At 35.5% G+C, this 16,550-nt stretch overlaps 1 non-coding gene across 1 annotated transcript; it reads left to right on the top strand.

Moving 5' to 3' along the window:
* Positions 1-10,070: 10,070 nt before the first annotated feature.
* On the top strand, positions 10,071-10,173 carry LOC128118076 (U6 spliceosomal RNA). The gene has a single exon (XR_008220999.1). It is a non-coding gene; the product is annotated as a U6 spliceosomal RNA (small nuclear RNA).
* The last annotated feature ends 6,377 nt before the right edge of the window (positions 10,174-16,550 follow it).

Here is a 16,550-nt window from a genome sequence, read left to right as displayed (position 1 = left end):
ATAAAAAGGAAAAAAAAGAAAAAGGTTATAACTAACAAAAGAAAAACTATATACCAAAGTACAATGACTATATACAATATATACAGGTAATAAATATCTAAACAATGTCTAGTCCATTTGTATTTGACAAATTCAGAGAAAATAATTTCATTATCTATCCTATTTTGTTAAGTCCAAAATGTATCTAATTCACTTTCTATCCTAATTAATCTTCAACTATAACTAACTAACCTTCAACTATAACTAACTAATCTTCAACTCCCTCAGAGACCCAAGAAGGAAATAATATTAGCTAACAAAAATAAAAACAGAAAGTGCATGCAAGCAACTTCCAAAAAATTTGTGAGTTGACAGAAACAGTCAGCTGCCTGGACAGTCACCTGAGGTTTCTCCACAGTGTTGGGGCATCATCTTCAGCCTATAGGCTTAGCATATCTGACAGACTCATTTGTTGCCTTTGCAATTCGGAAAAGGTACAGTGCCCTTTTCTTCGAAGGCAGCTGAATAGGCAGTGGGCCGATGGCTTCTGATGTGCAATGGAACAGCAGCTGAAACAGTTATTCTTGAAGAGTAACTAAGCTCACGCCTCGCAATAGTAAACTGGCATTTGACAGAGGGATGTGGAGAAGAACGGGATGCTAAGATGAAACCATATATACACAGCCAAGAAGAATGGACAGCTGAATTAAAAAATCAACAACAATTTCCAGAATTTAAAATCCTGAATCATGACATGACACTAGTGGAATTCAGGTGTTTCTGGTACATGGACTGCTCTCACCCAATGTGAGGTTGAACTGTCGACCTTGTGTACATCCTACTTCTTCTTCTCTTTAAACTTTCAGGTGTTATCTGTGTGCATGATTTACATCACTATTGATATGCAAACTACCCCCAAATGCTCATCTCTAGCCCGGAACTCTCATTGGCGAAACACTTCTTTAAAAATTGTCACTTGATTTACATGTTGTCTTCTCTCCACAGCTTCCTGAGCTCGACAGAACCAGAAACAGATCTAAGCACCCTCCTCCCACCCGTGATGCAAATCTAAAGCTGGTTTTCATCTGCTTCCTGTTTGAATCACTACCATGAATCCAGTCACTCGAAGCAGCCTCGACGTTATCTTCTTACATTCTCTTACCAGCCCTTCTCACCATCTGTAGTGTCCTAACCTATGAACAAACCACCTTTCTATCTTACGTGGCTACTGCCATAAGCTCTTCCTTTCCACTCTCTAGTGCACATCCAGGGTATCATAGAAGTTTCTAATTTTTTTTTTTCTGCTAAGAAATCTTAATGAACTCTTCATTGTCTTTATGTTAAAACCCAATACCACCATGTGCTATCACTAGGATGACAGCAGTTCTCAAGTCATTTAGTACAGTTTCATTTTTTTGCCTACTTGTTGTGTAGAAATTTCATGCAAGATAAACCTCTGTTTTGGAGTGAAGATTTTTAAGACACAGCATGATCCAAAGGCAGGTAAATATTCGACCCTGGAGGGAAGCGTTTCAAGCTCAGAAAGTAAACAGCCACTTCAGGAAGTTCCTGAAACAGTGAAGATTCATTAGGTCTCTCCCTCCCCGAACTTACATAAGCTATAAAGACTACTGAGAGACAGTCTCAGACAAGACGATCCTCCCAGAAGATCAGACCAGAGTATCCACCTAGAAGGAGCAAAGATCAGCTGAGCTACTTGGAAGAGGTTCAGACCAAAAGCTGCCTAAAAGTTCCGCAGTATGTTCCTTGTTTCTAGATTTCAAGAACTGTCTCTGTTGCTGGGGTTGAGTTTTGGTGATTCAACTGTCTTGCAGACATTTCTTCTCCAATTTAAGAAATTCTCCACCCACATTCCTGTAAGCAACCACAACAAAATCACTGGTTCACCAATTTGGACTTTGATGGTATCTGTGTACTGGTCTGTCACTGGTTCCATATCTTGAGTGAGTAGAGGTTTGTTCATGTCTCTCCTGGAATATTGTCATCAGACATTATTAATAGTAGGAATACATTTCATTTCTAAAAATATCATGGTCACTGAACCTGTGGAGACCCTCCATCATCTCATCTCTGATTCTATTGTATACATAGTGTTGGGTCCCGAAGGTTTAGGGTCTCGAGTGGGTACCCCAAGATTACAATTCCCATACAATTTCGTTTTGATTGATTTATGTCTAGAGGCTAACTTCCTAAGATCATGGTCTGGTTACAGAGTGATCACAGAGGGGGTACAGTTATGTCAACAGGTACATTCTTCCTGAAACCTCAAGGGGGGGTATCAAGGCAGGAGTGGAGTTTACACAAAGGTCACAGTGGTCCTTCCTGGAACACTTGCAACTATCCCAGTCACAGCTGAGCACATCTCTTAACAGAAATCTTTTTACATTGCTATATTGTGGCAGGGGTGATTGAATAGTGGCTGAGTCAGGTTGCCCTTGGAACTAGATTTTTAGTTTCTCATTTCCTGGGGCTTGGGGGTGTAAGCCTGAAGGGTTAGGGTCTTTCATTCCCCCATTTTCTTTTGGCAAATTTTAATCTTAAAATTATGGTATTACATTAACTCATGGCCTGTGATGGCCATGCATAGTCCATGTATAATTAGCCATCTTGTCTCTATGCCAGGGAGTTTTCTTTTGACCCAGCATTTCAGCCTTTTCTGAACAAGGAATACGGGACGACATATTCTCTTCTGGAACTGCTTTGAGCTGGCATTGGGGCGTCATTGTCAGGCCCCCCCCCCCAAAAGGCTGAAAAACTGGGCAAGGGGGTATTTGTCAGTAGTATGTAGCTGCCTGACCCCATAGGGACAGAGAAGAATCATGTTAGCTGGGCTGGTCCACGTTAGCCTTTAGCAAGTCCGGAGCCCACAATCGTCTGGAGCAGTGGAGTCAGCAACTGAAACTTGGAGGTGTCTGCCAGTCAAGTAGAAATCTGTTGAGACAAATTTAAACTAGGGACAGAAGTTAAAATTTATAAACTTATTTGGAACCCTTAGGTCCATACCCTTAGTAATGGGAAAAGCAGTGGTCCCAAGACCAGGAGAGAGAAAAAATACCGTCTTTAGGAATACTCATCTGGGGTCCTTTCGACCTCTGTGAGGTGGGGCTTGGGGGTGTAAGCCTGAAGGGTTAGGGTCTTTCAATAGTTTCCCTTCTCTACACTTATCTGTCAATGTTTTTCAACAGTTTGTGGTCTCTAAACATTTGTATCCACTTTTTTTATGTCTTCAGTGTTCAAGTCAGTCTTCACATTTAGGTTATGTTTCCAGATACTGCCTAATTCAGCCCCAAAGCTCCACAATACCACCTTGGAATTCTGGTTTCATTGCCATGGGTGACATGTGATGGGTTAATATGCTACATTCTGTTAGTTCATATTTCCTGGTGGTTGTGACTGTTTCTTTTAAATTCAGGGATATATCACTTGTCTTTCTGTGTTTTCAGAATGAGGGTCATTTAGTAAGATGTATTTTTATCTTCTTATTATTTGAGTTTTCAAGGATTTCATATGTGCATGCAATATATCTCGGTGATATCCACTCCCCACTTTCTCTCCCCATTTGAAGAGAAGTAAATTATCAATGTTTAAGAATTTTATTGAAAATTAATATTTATTTTGGAATTATTTTGGAGATAAAATAATAGTAATATTAAGAATGTTAAGATTGTCTGAGTTAGTTTATCAGACAATATTTTTTTTCTCTTCACAGAAACAGATCATGGTACAAAAGTGAATTAGGATCAAGGATAATATTACTGAAAGGGTAGGGGAATAGTAGAAGCGAAAATATGTATGTGTGGTGGTGGCAGCACTGGAAGTGGGAGCCAAGAGACACTAAGGAGTGGACAATCGGTTTTTGCATTGTAGTTCTTTAAAGCTAAAATGTGGTGTAGATATCTACGTAATTTTACTATTAAAATGTTTTGATGTTCCCAAGCTTCAGGCTTTGCTTTTCATTACCGCCCCCTTGCTGCCAGTGAGAGACTTCATCCTTGATTCACCAATCCCACCAGCATCTCCAGAAATTGTTGTAGCTCTCTGAAAGAGAGGGAAGAGGGAAAGGGAGCTTGTATGCCAAGGAGAAGGTAGTCAGGCAAGTCATTTGTAACTTTGTTTAATGAGGACATGGTGGGCATAGCCTCGGGCCTCAAGTCATCAGGACTTTAAGATGTTCAGTGATGATTTAATACCCCATGTTATATGTACCCGATGATGACCTCTTGTGTAATTGAAAGCTTTTTTTTAAAGGGGCACTTGGGAATGATGCTCAGTTTAATAAATGTTCTAACGTATGTTTGCCTGGGAATCCACATGTGCAAATTCTGATTCTCTAGACAAAAATGATGTCTAGCTAAAATCATGAAAACTCAAATGACCCCTTACCTGCTTTGCGAACTGGAAACACTTCACATTAATTTTCTGTTCATGAAGCAGAAAGTGTCTCCAATAATGATATGGTTCAAGGCTCCATGTAAGCCTCTGCTTCCACTTCACAGGCAGATAATGTAATAAGCACATGCCCAAGTATCTGAAAATACAGTGAACACTACTGATATGTGCTGATGTAGTCCCGAGGTATGATGATCCATTCCCCTGAAAGTCTCCATACAAATTGAAGTGCAGTTTTATATTGTGTGTTTCTGTGACTCAATGGTAGTTCTTGGTTCATAGCTTATAAATCTTTTCCCAGTGACTGACTGGGAAATCAGTCATCTGTTTGATGACTAGTATTGGTGTAATTTGTAAAAGAAATGAAATTCATAAATCTTCAAAACTTTTCGCTCTTTTTTTTCAGTTTTATGTCCAGTGATTGCACCTCTGTAAGTTCATATGTTTGTGTTAATATCTGTTACCTCAACATTCTAAAGAAGGAAAGTTCTTGCCTCTCCAGTCATCCTGTGATTCAGTGGGCTACATTGATAACTAGCTTCAAAGCCACTAAAAAATAAAAAACTAACCGAAGAAATAATTCTTATTATGCTTATGTAATTTTATATCATATAAATTTATATAATTTTAAATAGAGTATATATAAACATATATGTCATTATATAAAATTAATTTTATTTTTAACAGATGATCATGATTAACTTGCAATGTGATTTCAGGAGCTTTAAAGTTTTATAAATGATTTTTAAAACTACATTTAAAATTAAGTATTATAAACAAATATAATGATACATACCTGAAATTCCACACTTTGATAATTCTGAAGCTTTTGTTCACTTAGAATTCAAATTTAGCCACATAGAGGTCCATGGCAATAGCATCTTATATTGAGAAGTTCAGAGTCAGTCTGGACCACAAAGTGAAACTTTCGTCTTAAATAGGGGGAGAAAGAGGCTCAGAAGTAAGAATGGAAGAGAAGGATAGGGAAGAAAACAGAAAGAGAGACAGGAGAGAAAGAAACGATGAGGAGAAGAAGTAGTATAGGAAAGAAACAATGAAAGAAAGAAATTAAATAACTCTAAAGAACATTTTATGAAGGAAAGGATTAATTTTAAAAATGAATTGTATTATGCATATGTAGTAATACATGTTTGACTTATAAATGTTGATTAAACATTAGCAAAGTTAAGTCAGAATTGAAATTATATATTTAAAAACCATTTGATATTCATTCAATACACATTTCAGTGTGTTTCCATGCTCAATATGACATAACAAATTTTCATTATTTCTTTAAGTATCTCTTTCCATATCATGTATATGGATATTGTAACAAAACATTGTAGTTTATTTAAATTTTTACCTACTGATGAAGCGTAATTTCCTGGACAAATTGATTAATGGCCTGATGTTTTAATAAACTACCGTATGACATGATCAGAATGGAAAATTTTACCAGAAAGGGAATTAAGCAATGAAGAACCAAATTAAACCACTTCACTCAGATAATACAGAGAAAGTTGTCATGATCTGAACTCATAAGTCACATCCTTTATACTTGGCTTTCTTGTGTATGCATCTTTTCACTTCTATGGGGAAAACAAGGACATCCCTATGACAGGTGTCTGGGACAGTGGATGCTAATCATGTCATAAGTTCTAGGAAGTTTAAGACGTCACAAAGAAGTATTATCCCCATAGTTGAGTGCTCAGTCAACTAATATTTATTGAACCCTGTTGAACACTTCCATTTGCACTGTTTCAAATATTGAGAATGAAGTGGTGAGTACCACACTCAGCTCATTTCTGCTTAATGAAAAAGCAAGCTAGAGAAGTTCATTTACTAAAGAAAAAACACACAGATAAACAAACAAAACAAAACAAAAATGTCTATCTGTGAAGGAAATGCTTGCAAGTCATACGGCGAAGTGGGGAAATTACTCTTGATCTCTTAAAGCTACTAAGCTGTAGTTTTGTCAGTTTCCTCACAGGTGGTCCTGAATTCATGGAGAGTGGGTTAATGGAGTGGGTGAAGATTAGGACAGAAGAGTGCTTAGGAAACGATTTTTTTTTTAAACTACAGAAAGGAGGTAGAACTAGAGCATGAAATTCTGTATTTTATTTTTCGAGTTAGTTGAAATGACCAAAGATGTTTGTGAAGATAGCATCCCTGAGACTATATCTAAGTTGAGGTCTGATTTGAACTTTATAGTCTCTCATGTTGTCTTACATTGTTTAACTCACAGTAGCCAATGAATATGCTTTTACCTTTCTTTATAATTTACCTTTTCTATGAAGTTCAACATATCACAATTATTTAGCATTTACATTTAAGCATAAACTCCCTAGGGCATCTTTTGGTTCTTCCAGCCATGTTACATCTGAATTCTAAAAGTCTACCAGGGTTATAGAATTTTCAGATGATTTTTTCTCTTTTATTTTGCGAAGATTTAAACTTACTTTCTCTATAGAGATGAACAGTTTATGCATTTCTAACTGTTTATGCATTACACTAGAAAAGTGCCAAGATAGGTTTTCATTGTAAAGTTATTTTTCTCTCCAATCCCTCCTCATACAATTCTCCCTTGATATTTTAATGAAAATGTATTTTGCTGAAACACAAATTGCTAAATAGTCTTATTAATACAAATCCTGGAGCCAGATATTGGGGTAAAAGCTGAAAGATCAGAGGAATAGAATAAGCCAGCCACAAGTTCTTACCGCTGGGAAATCCTCAGCCTAAAAGAGCTACTTCCTATATACTCATGCTTTATACACCTTTCTGTGCCTTGCCATCTTACTTCCTCTCTCTGCCCATCTACATCACTTCCTTTTTCCACCCAGCTCTATCACTTCCTGTCTGTCTGTACAGACCTCCAGACCTCTATGGTTAACTAACCCTGGGGTTAAAGGCATGTGCCACTATGCCTGGCTCTGCTCCCAGTATGGCCTTGAACTCACAGAGATCCAGATGAATCTCTGCTTCCTGAATGCTAGGATTAAAGGTATGTGCTACCATTGCCTGACATCTGGGTTTAATATAGTGGCTGGCTTTGTCCTCTGATCCCCAGGCAAGCTTTATTTGTTAGAGGACAAATAAAATATCACCACATTTGCCCACACTGAAACTTAGAACCTAAAGGGAATTGCAGAAGGGGGTCTTTCTCAGCTGGATCTCCCAACATGTAACCAAACATTCAGTGTTGTGACTCTGTTAAGTACCCGATTTTCCATGTCATTCAACATAGTGAAATATAGTTTTCTAAATCAATTAAAATGCTGTTCTGAGTTTGTGTGTTTTGTTTTAAACTTCCTACTTATCATTCTAAGTGAGGAATCCATTTGTGACACTTCACTTCCTCTACCATTTTTAAGTTCATCTTTTTCCCCGTATGTTATAGATTCATTTTAAAATTCTTATAAGTGTCTAAATATCCAGTCTTCTCTTTGGATAATGTAATGCTAAAAGGCAGAAACATTTTTGTATTTAGATTAATTAAATCCCTAAAAATTGTGTAGCTTAACAGTTTCTAGACTGTTCATACTCAATCATTTAGGTTTTCTTCAGCTCAAGTATAGTTGAGATGAATTAAGAAATTTGTATTTAAGACAAATAGCACACATACGAAGTATCTGGGTTGAATATTTGTATGATTATACTACTCGGTTAGCTTTAGCCATTCCCAACTGGAAGATACTTGTGATGTAGAAAAAAGAGGTGAGGATTGTAAAATAGGTTGAGTTTAATTGCGTAGGTATATATATATGTGTAACAATGACAATTAAAAAAGCAGAAATCATGAATTTGAGAAGGAATGGTGGGTATTGGAGGAGCTGGAAGGGAGAGCAGATGAGGTCAAAATGATGTAAACACATCACTGATGTATAAAATACTGAAAACAAAACAAATCTAAAAAAACAGACTGCATTGTAAAGATGAATAAATACAGGGGCTGGACACTCTTCTTTCACATGAAATATATTGACGGCTGATAGTCTGATTCTCATTTTCCCCATATATGTGTACATTTTCACCGAGGTCCTTGACTGGCTACAACCCCACAGTGTGTGCCTGTTTGAAAGAGTCACTTTCATATACATTTGTTCTTTTTATTTTCTCCTGACGGCATACAAGAAAATCATTTAATCTGAAACCTCAAAAGCCACTTAATCAAATCTTTCTATAAAATGAAGTCTATGCCCTCACCACAGTTCATTTTCCTTGGTGTTGGAAAAGTATAATCTTAATTTTCCTAGTTAAGGAGTTGAAAGGGCTGCTCTTACAAAATGTTCATGATGACATTTACACAACCTGAGTGACATGACTCCAGAATGAGGGTTCCTTGTCTACTGGCTAAGCCTCACCTGCAAGCCATTACAGACAATAATATGGTTCTCAGGGCCTGACCACATTATTTATAGAGCTTGACTGGACTGTCAGAAAATAATAGCAGCATTTTATACTTCTGCTGTGCCTTGCATCTAAATGTTCCTTACCAACATGAGTAAATTCTTATATCACTCCTGTGCAGGATTGGATAAATATTATGACATCAAGTTTTACAGATGGGGAAGTGGAAAATGAAGCACAGATGTTAAATAATTTTCTTCAATCCCAAGTCACTATATAGCACTTTTCTGCAAACCACATAAATAATACCAAGGATTATAAGTGATGTACAGGAAAGTAGAAGTGGGTGAGGTAAAGAAAGTGTGCATACGTCAATTGAATATGGAATAACCACAGTGGGAGTCGTTAAACTTAGAAAGTTATTGAGAAAAGAGAGTGGAATCAAGTCATGATGGCTTACCTGTAGCATCTATTCCAAAATGACTTGAAATTTGAGAATTAAAATGTCTGTCTTCATCTCAGCTGTTTCTTCTAGACAAAAGATTGAGAACAGACTAGAAAGAAAATTGAGTGGATTTCAAATGAGGGTTTATGTCTCAGATGGACTCATTATAGGCTTTGATAATGAGTTTTAGATTGAAAAGGAAAAGATTAGTTGAAAACTTGTGCTTGTTATATCACCAATACCAGAATTTTCCTTTTCAGTAATATTTTTTACTCTTTAATCATTATTAACATCTGCTCATGGTTGATTACTTCTTCACTGCTCACACAATGTTTATTCATAGGCACACACATATTTTAAGCATATTTCATATGTGTGTATATTATGTGTGTCATGTATAATTGATATATATGCATATGTATAATATATGGCAAATTGCTATGTAACTTTGTTATAGCTATACATGCATACTGATGGTTATTGCAGTTATTTTAACAAATTTTTTTTTTTTTAAAGATTTATTTATTTATTATGTATACAGCTTATATGACTGCAGGCCAGAAGAGGGCACCAGATCTCATTACAGGTGGTTGTGAGCCACCATGTGGTTGCTGGGAATTGAACTCAGGACCTCTGGAAGAGCAGTCAGTGCTCTTAACCTCTGAGCCATCTCTCCAGCCCTTAACAAATTTTTTATGGGTCTTGCTTAAGATAAATTTTTCCTCTTCTGTTAATAATTTGGTTTCCTTGTGAGCTACTCTTAAATCAAGGTTTATTATGCATTTTTATTTACACACATGTATGAATAATTAGGTATTGATATTGCCCCCCTTAATATACTATAGTAGGTGTCCAATAAAATATTTTAAGGACTATTGAATGATTCATTACTTTAGTATATTGCATATTAAAATGGAATAATATAGAAAAGATTAACATGGCCTCTACACAAGAATGAAATGCAAATTTGTCAAAAGTTCCATATTTTTTGATGTTAGCTTTTAATCTTCAAATATTCAATTTGGATTACCCATAGAGGCCATCAATTTAGTAAGGGACCATGAGGGAATGGGCAAACAATGGAGGGATGATAAAGCACAATGGTATAAAGAATTAAAGGGAAATAATGGGACAGCAAGGGTTAAATTGGGGTGAGAAATGTCGGTCAGGGTACAGGAAGGTATATGGGGAAGTATAACTACACTAAAGACCTTTTGAAAAGCTTTTATGGAAACCTACTACTCCTATAGAAGCTTCTGGAAATATATACATATACACATACACATAAAAAAGCAGTCTAATGAGTCATGATACAGTGGAGATATAATACTCCAACTAGATATCTCATGCTAATAATGCTAATAAGTAAAAACTCTAGAGCCAGAAATAGGTTATCTCTTTTTGAGTTTTTGGTCAATGGGGACATAGACTCCCAAGCACTATAGGCTATTGCCAAAACTCTTGGCTACCCTCCAGAATTTGATAGCTAAGATGCTATGATGGTAGATAGTTGAGTCACAAACAAGTGAAAAAAAAAACAAGTTAATACTCACTATGAAGCTTCTCTTGGTAGACCTCACAGTGCTAGGAAATGCTATGCAAGCTGTAGGAAAAGAATAGTAGTCATTAATCTCAACCAGTTGTGAAACAGGCAAATTAGAACAATTACTGGCCTGCCAAGATATGCCTACTGCTGCAATAGTGGCTTTAATATTATTGGGGTAACCAACCACTTTCTGATTTGATCTAATACCCCACTCTTAAATGGAGCCCATACCAGGCCACGTTAAAGGGATTAAAAACCTGTGCTTGATAAATTATGGGTCCTGGGGAGAACTAAATAATAATAGGATACTTTTATTCTTCTAAATTGCCATTGTATTAAAAATCTACACTTTCTTTGTGATGACACCATTTGCAATTAATTTTTTTCTGGCAGTTTTGAAATACAAATTGTTAACTACAGTCATCTTACTGTATAAAAGGATACCAGAAGTTAACAAGCTTGTCTAACAGTAACTCATTCCTCCTTCATTCCTCCAGTGACTTATTATTCTTTCTAGTCTTTATTTCAATGAATTTAACATTTTTAGGATCCTCATGGCATTAAGATCATTCTGTGTCTTTCTTTCTAAGCCTAGCTTACTTCACTTAGCATAGTATCCTCTACAATTGTAGCTGTTGTTTGAAACATGATTCTCTTCCTTTTAATTGTAAAGTTTTTTTCTGTGCACATCTAAAATGTTAAACATCTATTCATCCATTAATTCACATTTATATGTTTTCCATATTATGGTGTTTGTAAGTAAAGCTTTAGTGAATATGGAAGAGGAGAAATACCCACATAATGATTTCTACTTAAGTTTATGCCCAGAAAAGAGTTTCTCAATTGTATAACTCTTTTATTAGTTTTTAAGAGACTTCTACATCATTGTCTAAAATTGATTCCACTAATTTATAGTAACAATAACCATGTATAAAGTTTATCATTTCTACAAGTCCTTACTAACATATTACTTTTATCTTTTGATAGTCACAAATCAAGTAGATTTGAGGTGATGTATATTTGTGATTCAACTTATGTCTCTGAGAATATTACATGCATTAAATATTTTCAAATGTCTGTAGATATTTGTCTCTTTTGGAAATGCATTTGAAAAAATTACCTATTTTTAATTAAATTATTTGTTTGATTGTCATCAAGTGCTTAGTATTTCTTATATATTTTGGTTATTAGTCTATTCATTGAAGAGGTTTTTTTTTGCAAATATCCCCTCCTGTTCTGTCACCATACCATTTGTTAATTTTTTCTTTGCTTTGCACATGTTTTTGTTTCTGATTTTAGTTTAGCCAATTTGTTTTCATCTAGTATTTTCAACATTGCTTTGCTATTCAAATTTTACAATTATTTTAAACTCTTAAACTATTATTATCATGACAATTTTGATGAGAATCACATTGAATATATAAGTTTCATTCAATAGTATGAAAATATTCATTTTTTCCATTCATGAACATAGGGTATCATTTCACTTATTCTTTCTTAAGGTCTTTAATATTCTCGAATAAATAAGAATTTATAAGATTTGTGTGTGTGTGTGTTTCCTGTGAGATTTCTTTTCTATCTGTTTTCAGCCTGAGTCTGAGATTTAGTTAGGGTCTCTTTATGTGCCCTAGGTTACTCTAGAAATCAGTGTAGTCCAGGCTGTTCTCAAATTCAAGATCTTCTATCCTTAATATCCTAATGGTTACACGTGCATGTCTGGCTTTGTTTCCTTGTTTTGTTTTATTTTGTTTTTGTTTTCCCCCCAGCAGTTTTACCACTTGTATACAGAAATGCTACAGAGTTTTATTTTTTGGCTTTGTATTCTTCAACTTTTACTGAATTTACTTACTCTTCCTATCTTTGTAGTCTTGAATTTCTACATAGCACATTATTCATCTGCATGCAATAACAATTTAACTTATGTTCAATTTATAAGTATTTTCTTTCTAGATATTGATTTCTCTGAATAAAACTAGCCTGTGCTGAACAATAGTAATGATCAAATGAGAATTATGCCAGGGATATAAGGATGGTTCAACATATACACATAAGTGAACTTGCAATATAACACTAAAAGAACAAAGAATACAAGTATATGATCTTAAAAAATACAGAGAAAGGATTTGACAAAATTCAACATTCCTTCATTAAAAATTTCATAATAAATTATGCACAGAAGGAATATATGCCAACAGGACATATGAGAAACTCACCTTGAAAAATAACCCAACTTGTATGTTGCTCCTTAGAGAGGAGATGAGAAAAGAACAGGAGTCCTTGAATATCATTCTATGTAATTTTATAAAGAATCAACCCCAGATATGTACAGATTATTATCAGTAATCCTCAGTATAATAATAATAATGAACTCATCTATATCCATTAAGTAATTTATATTATTATTATTATTATTATTATTATTATTATTATTATTATTGGTTTTTCAAGACAGGGTTTCTGTGGTTGTCCTGGAGCTCACTATGTAGACCAGGATGACTTCAAACTGAGAGCTCTGCCTGCCTCTGCCTCCCAAATGCTGGGATTAGAGGTGTATGCCACCACCTTACTAAATTATTCCTTTCCTGAAATCTCCTATAACTAACATTATTTTTCTCAGTAAAGATATTATTATACAATATTTTAAATTTTTATATAAAAAGTTTTTCCATACACTTCATTTTGATCACATTCTATCTCTTTCCCCAACTTTTCTTAGATCTTCTACACCTCCCTACCTACTCAACTTTATGTTCTCTCTCTCTCTTTCTATTTTTCAAAAAGAGACCCATAAAAAGAACAAAAACATAAACAGAGGTCAAAACAAACAAATTCTCCATCAGCCAAAAATAAATACTTATTTATTTTATTTTGCATTGTCAGGCATGGATTCACTATCATGGAGTATGTCTCATAAATCAAGAAGTGGTTGGCTATTCATAACATTTGTTTTATTATTATACCTGTCTGTCTTGAAGGCAGGTCACTGTAGGAGTAGGTGGCAGTATTTCTATCTGAGTGTTACTGACATTGTTTCAAGTTGGGCACCAGCTAGATTTTTCAGTGTTCAGTGATATAAGGAAGTGGTGTATTCAGTAATAGGGTCTTACTGTCAGGTTATGGAGGAATTAAGCAATAACCTTCATTCACTTGGTACATTTATTGACTTCAAATAATTTCAATCTTGTTATTTCCCAATTATATCCATCATGGATATAATTATATATTATTTATTGTATCATTGAAATGAAAAGTTAAATATTTTTCTTTGTGAATTGCTAGATTTCTGGGTATTTGAAAAACATATTTTAGTCCAATAATTGCTATTAAATCAGTCAAACATATATTCTGTATGAAACTAGTTTCCATATATATTTGCTGATCACAGATGCACTGATTGGTGTACCTCTATAGGAAATAGCATTAAAACAAGGAGGAATAATCACCTCCATGCTGGTTCACAATGGATACTGTATCAAGGGATCTGACCAGATAAACAGAAAGAACTGAAGATGTTGACAGCTGTATCCACCTGGGTTATGCGTTCATGGGAAAGGTAACAGCAGGAGGCAGCTAAAACATGAAGAAGTCACTATCTTTAGGTAAAGAGCTGCCAAAAACAATGAATGGTGGTAGAAAGCACTATGTAACACTGCCGTGCAATCTCCAGCTGTGATAGTATCATGATTGAAAGAGGCTGCCTCATGCTGAACGAAAGACTAACAAAATGATACAGCTCCTGGAGAAGTGAAGGCAGGCGTAGTGGGACAAAAATGTATCCAGTTTGGCTGTCACTGACATCTTCCAAATGGTCAGAGTTCTATGCATAATGTTTCCATTTAAGTAATATTAAAAATATTCTTCCCCTCTGGGCAGTGGTAATGCATGCCTTTAATCTCAGCACTCTGTAATCAGAGGAAGGCAGATTTCTGAGTTCGAGGCCAGCCTAGTATACAGAATGAGTTCTAGAACAGCCAAATTACACAGAGAAACCCTGTCTCAAAAAAAAAAGACATATATATATATATATATATATATATATATATATATATATATGTGTGTGTGTGTGTGTGTGTGTGTGTGAATTCATATATATATATATGAATGAACATCTTCACACTTTAGGGTAAGTATAATATTTAATATAAGATGTTTATATGTAGTCCAGTGCAACTGTACAAACTCAATCCCAATAATGGTATTGCCATAAAAGAAACAAGTTTTAAATATTTCCCAAAAGAATCAATATTTTAAAAATTGGTGCATTTGTTTTTATGATGAACACGGCTTAAAAAAAAAAACCAGAAGTCAGCTGGATAATTCTATGAAAGATTTTCTGCCACATTGTTGCATCTCAATACAGTTCACAGCTGTATAAATAATGCCATTCATAAACAGAACTGGAAAAATTCAATTCAGTTTTTATTAATGCCGAATGTGCTAAAATTTTCCACTTTTGTTTGCTTAAAGAACATATATGTCTTGGCACACAAAAACCCTCTTGTGTTCATATAATTGTTTAAAAAAAAAAAGAAAGAAAAAGTTAACCACCACCTTCAAATCCCAAGGGCACCGAGCAATCATCTCTCCAGCGTGGTCTATATTTTCAGACATGACGTGTGTTACTGATTGTGGAAGAAAATGCACTGCGTAATTTCTGTGGTTGTCTAAAACTGACAAAGCAGCTGTGAAGAAAGAGACGTACTGGTCACTCTTTCTCCGGATTTTCCTCTATCTAGCTCCGAGGAATTCTTTTTCTGAGCACACGTAACACAAAACAAGAGAGGAGGCTGTTCTGAATGGAGCACATTCTGTCTTAAGCAGGTTCTAAAGTGGTCTAAACGCGAAGCTTTAGAAGCCGATGCTATCTACTCCACGGAGGCCTGACAGTAAGTTATGCAATACATCGATGATTTTATGAGCTTCTCGGTTAGTAATTCCAGATGGCGTGTCTGTACTCCGGCTGTGCACCCTGCGTAAATCATCTCACCCCTAATCAACAGATATCCAGAAGCACTTTAATTGGGGACATTTACTCTTACCAGTTATTTATAACTTCTAATAGGATCTTGTTTAAGAACATGGAGTCCCTTGTTTTCCACGTGTTTTTCTGGAGGCCAGATTTCGGCTGGGTGTGTGCTGCCAAAGTCTGAGTTTTCCTTGAGACTTTTCTGTGTATTTGTGGCTCAGTTTAAAGAAATGCTCTGGAGTATCTCCTGGTCCTCTCCGTCAGTGCCATCTCTTGCCAATTCTGTTTTCAACTAAAAGGAACTTCAAAGGAATAGCGTTTTTGCCACAGTTGAAAAATGATGGCTGTCTAATGCCAGGGTCTGGGTATCAACTCCCCATCCACCATCATTAATCTTAATTAGAAAACTAAAGCAAAGGTTTTTACCATTTGCAATTAATATGGAACCTAATTTGGATTCAGATTCCAAGCCATACTCACTGTCTGCTTGTGTTGGAAAACATGTTTTCTACCTGCCAGTACCAATATTGTTTTAGTAAACAAGGACAGGGCAGCACATTGACTGACATTGGAATAATCTGTGTCGACCATAAGCATTAATCTTATTTAGGAAGTCAAGCTGAAGTTTGTCAAAGGAGAAAGGTGTAGGGGGAAAATGTTTACTTCAAGACTATGCATAGTATCCAAAACCACAGTTGCCCTTAGAATTTCTCACACTTGCGAGAGTAGATTTTACCTTTTGTGATGAACGCTTTCATCTTTTTGGTATTTTTCCACAATTATTGAGAAAAGCATGTGATAATTGTATTCTTCAAGGGTATTCAGATCTTCTTGTGATAATACTATTTTGAAGT

This window comes from Peromyscus californicus, unplaced genomic scaffold, assembly GCF_007827085.1.
Source record: "Peromyscus californicus insignis strain IS unplaced genomic scaffold, ASM782708v3 Scaffold_21__1_contigs__length_65335640, whole genome shotgun sequence".
Lineage (NCBI taxonomy): Eukaryota > Metazoa > Chordata > Mammalia > Rodentia > Cricetidae > Peromyscus > Peromyscus californicus.
Note: the sequence above shows the minus strand (reverse complement) of the source record. Positions and strands in the feature narration are given on the sequence as shown.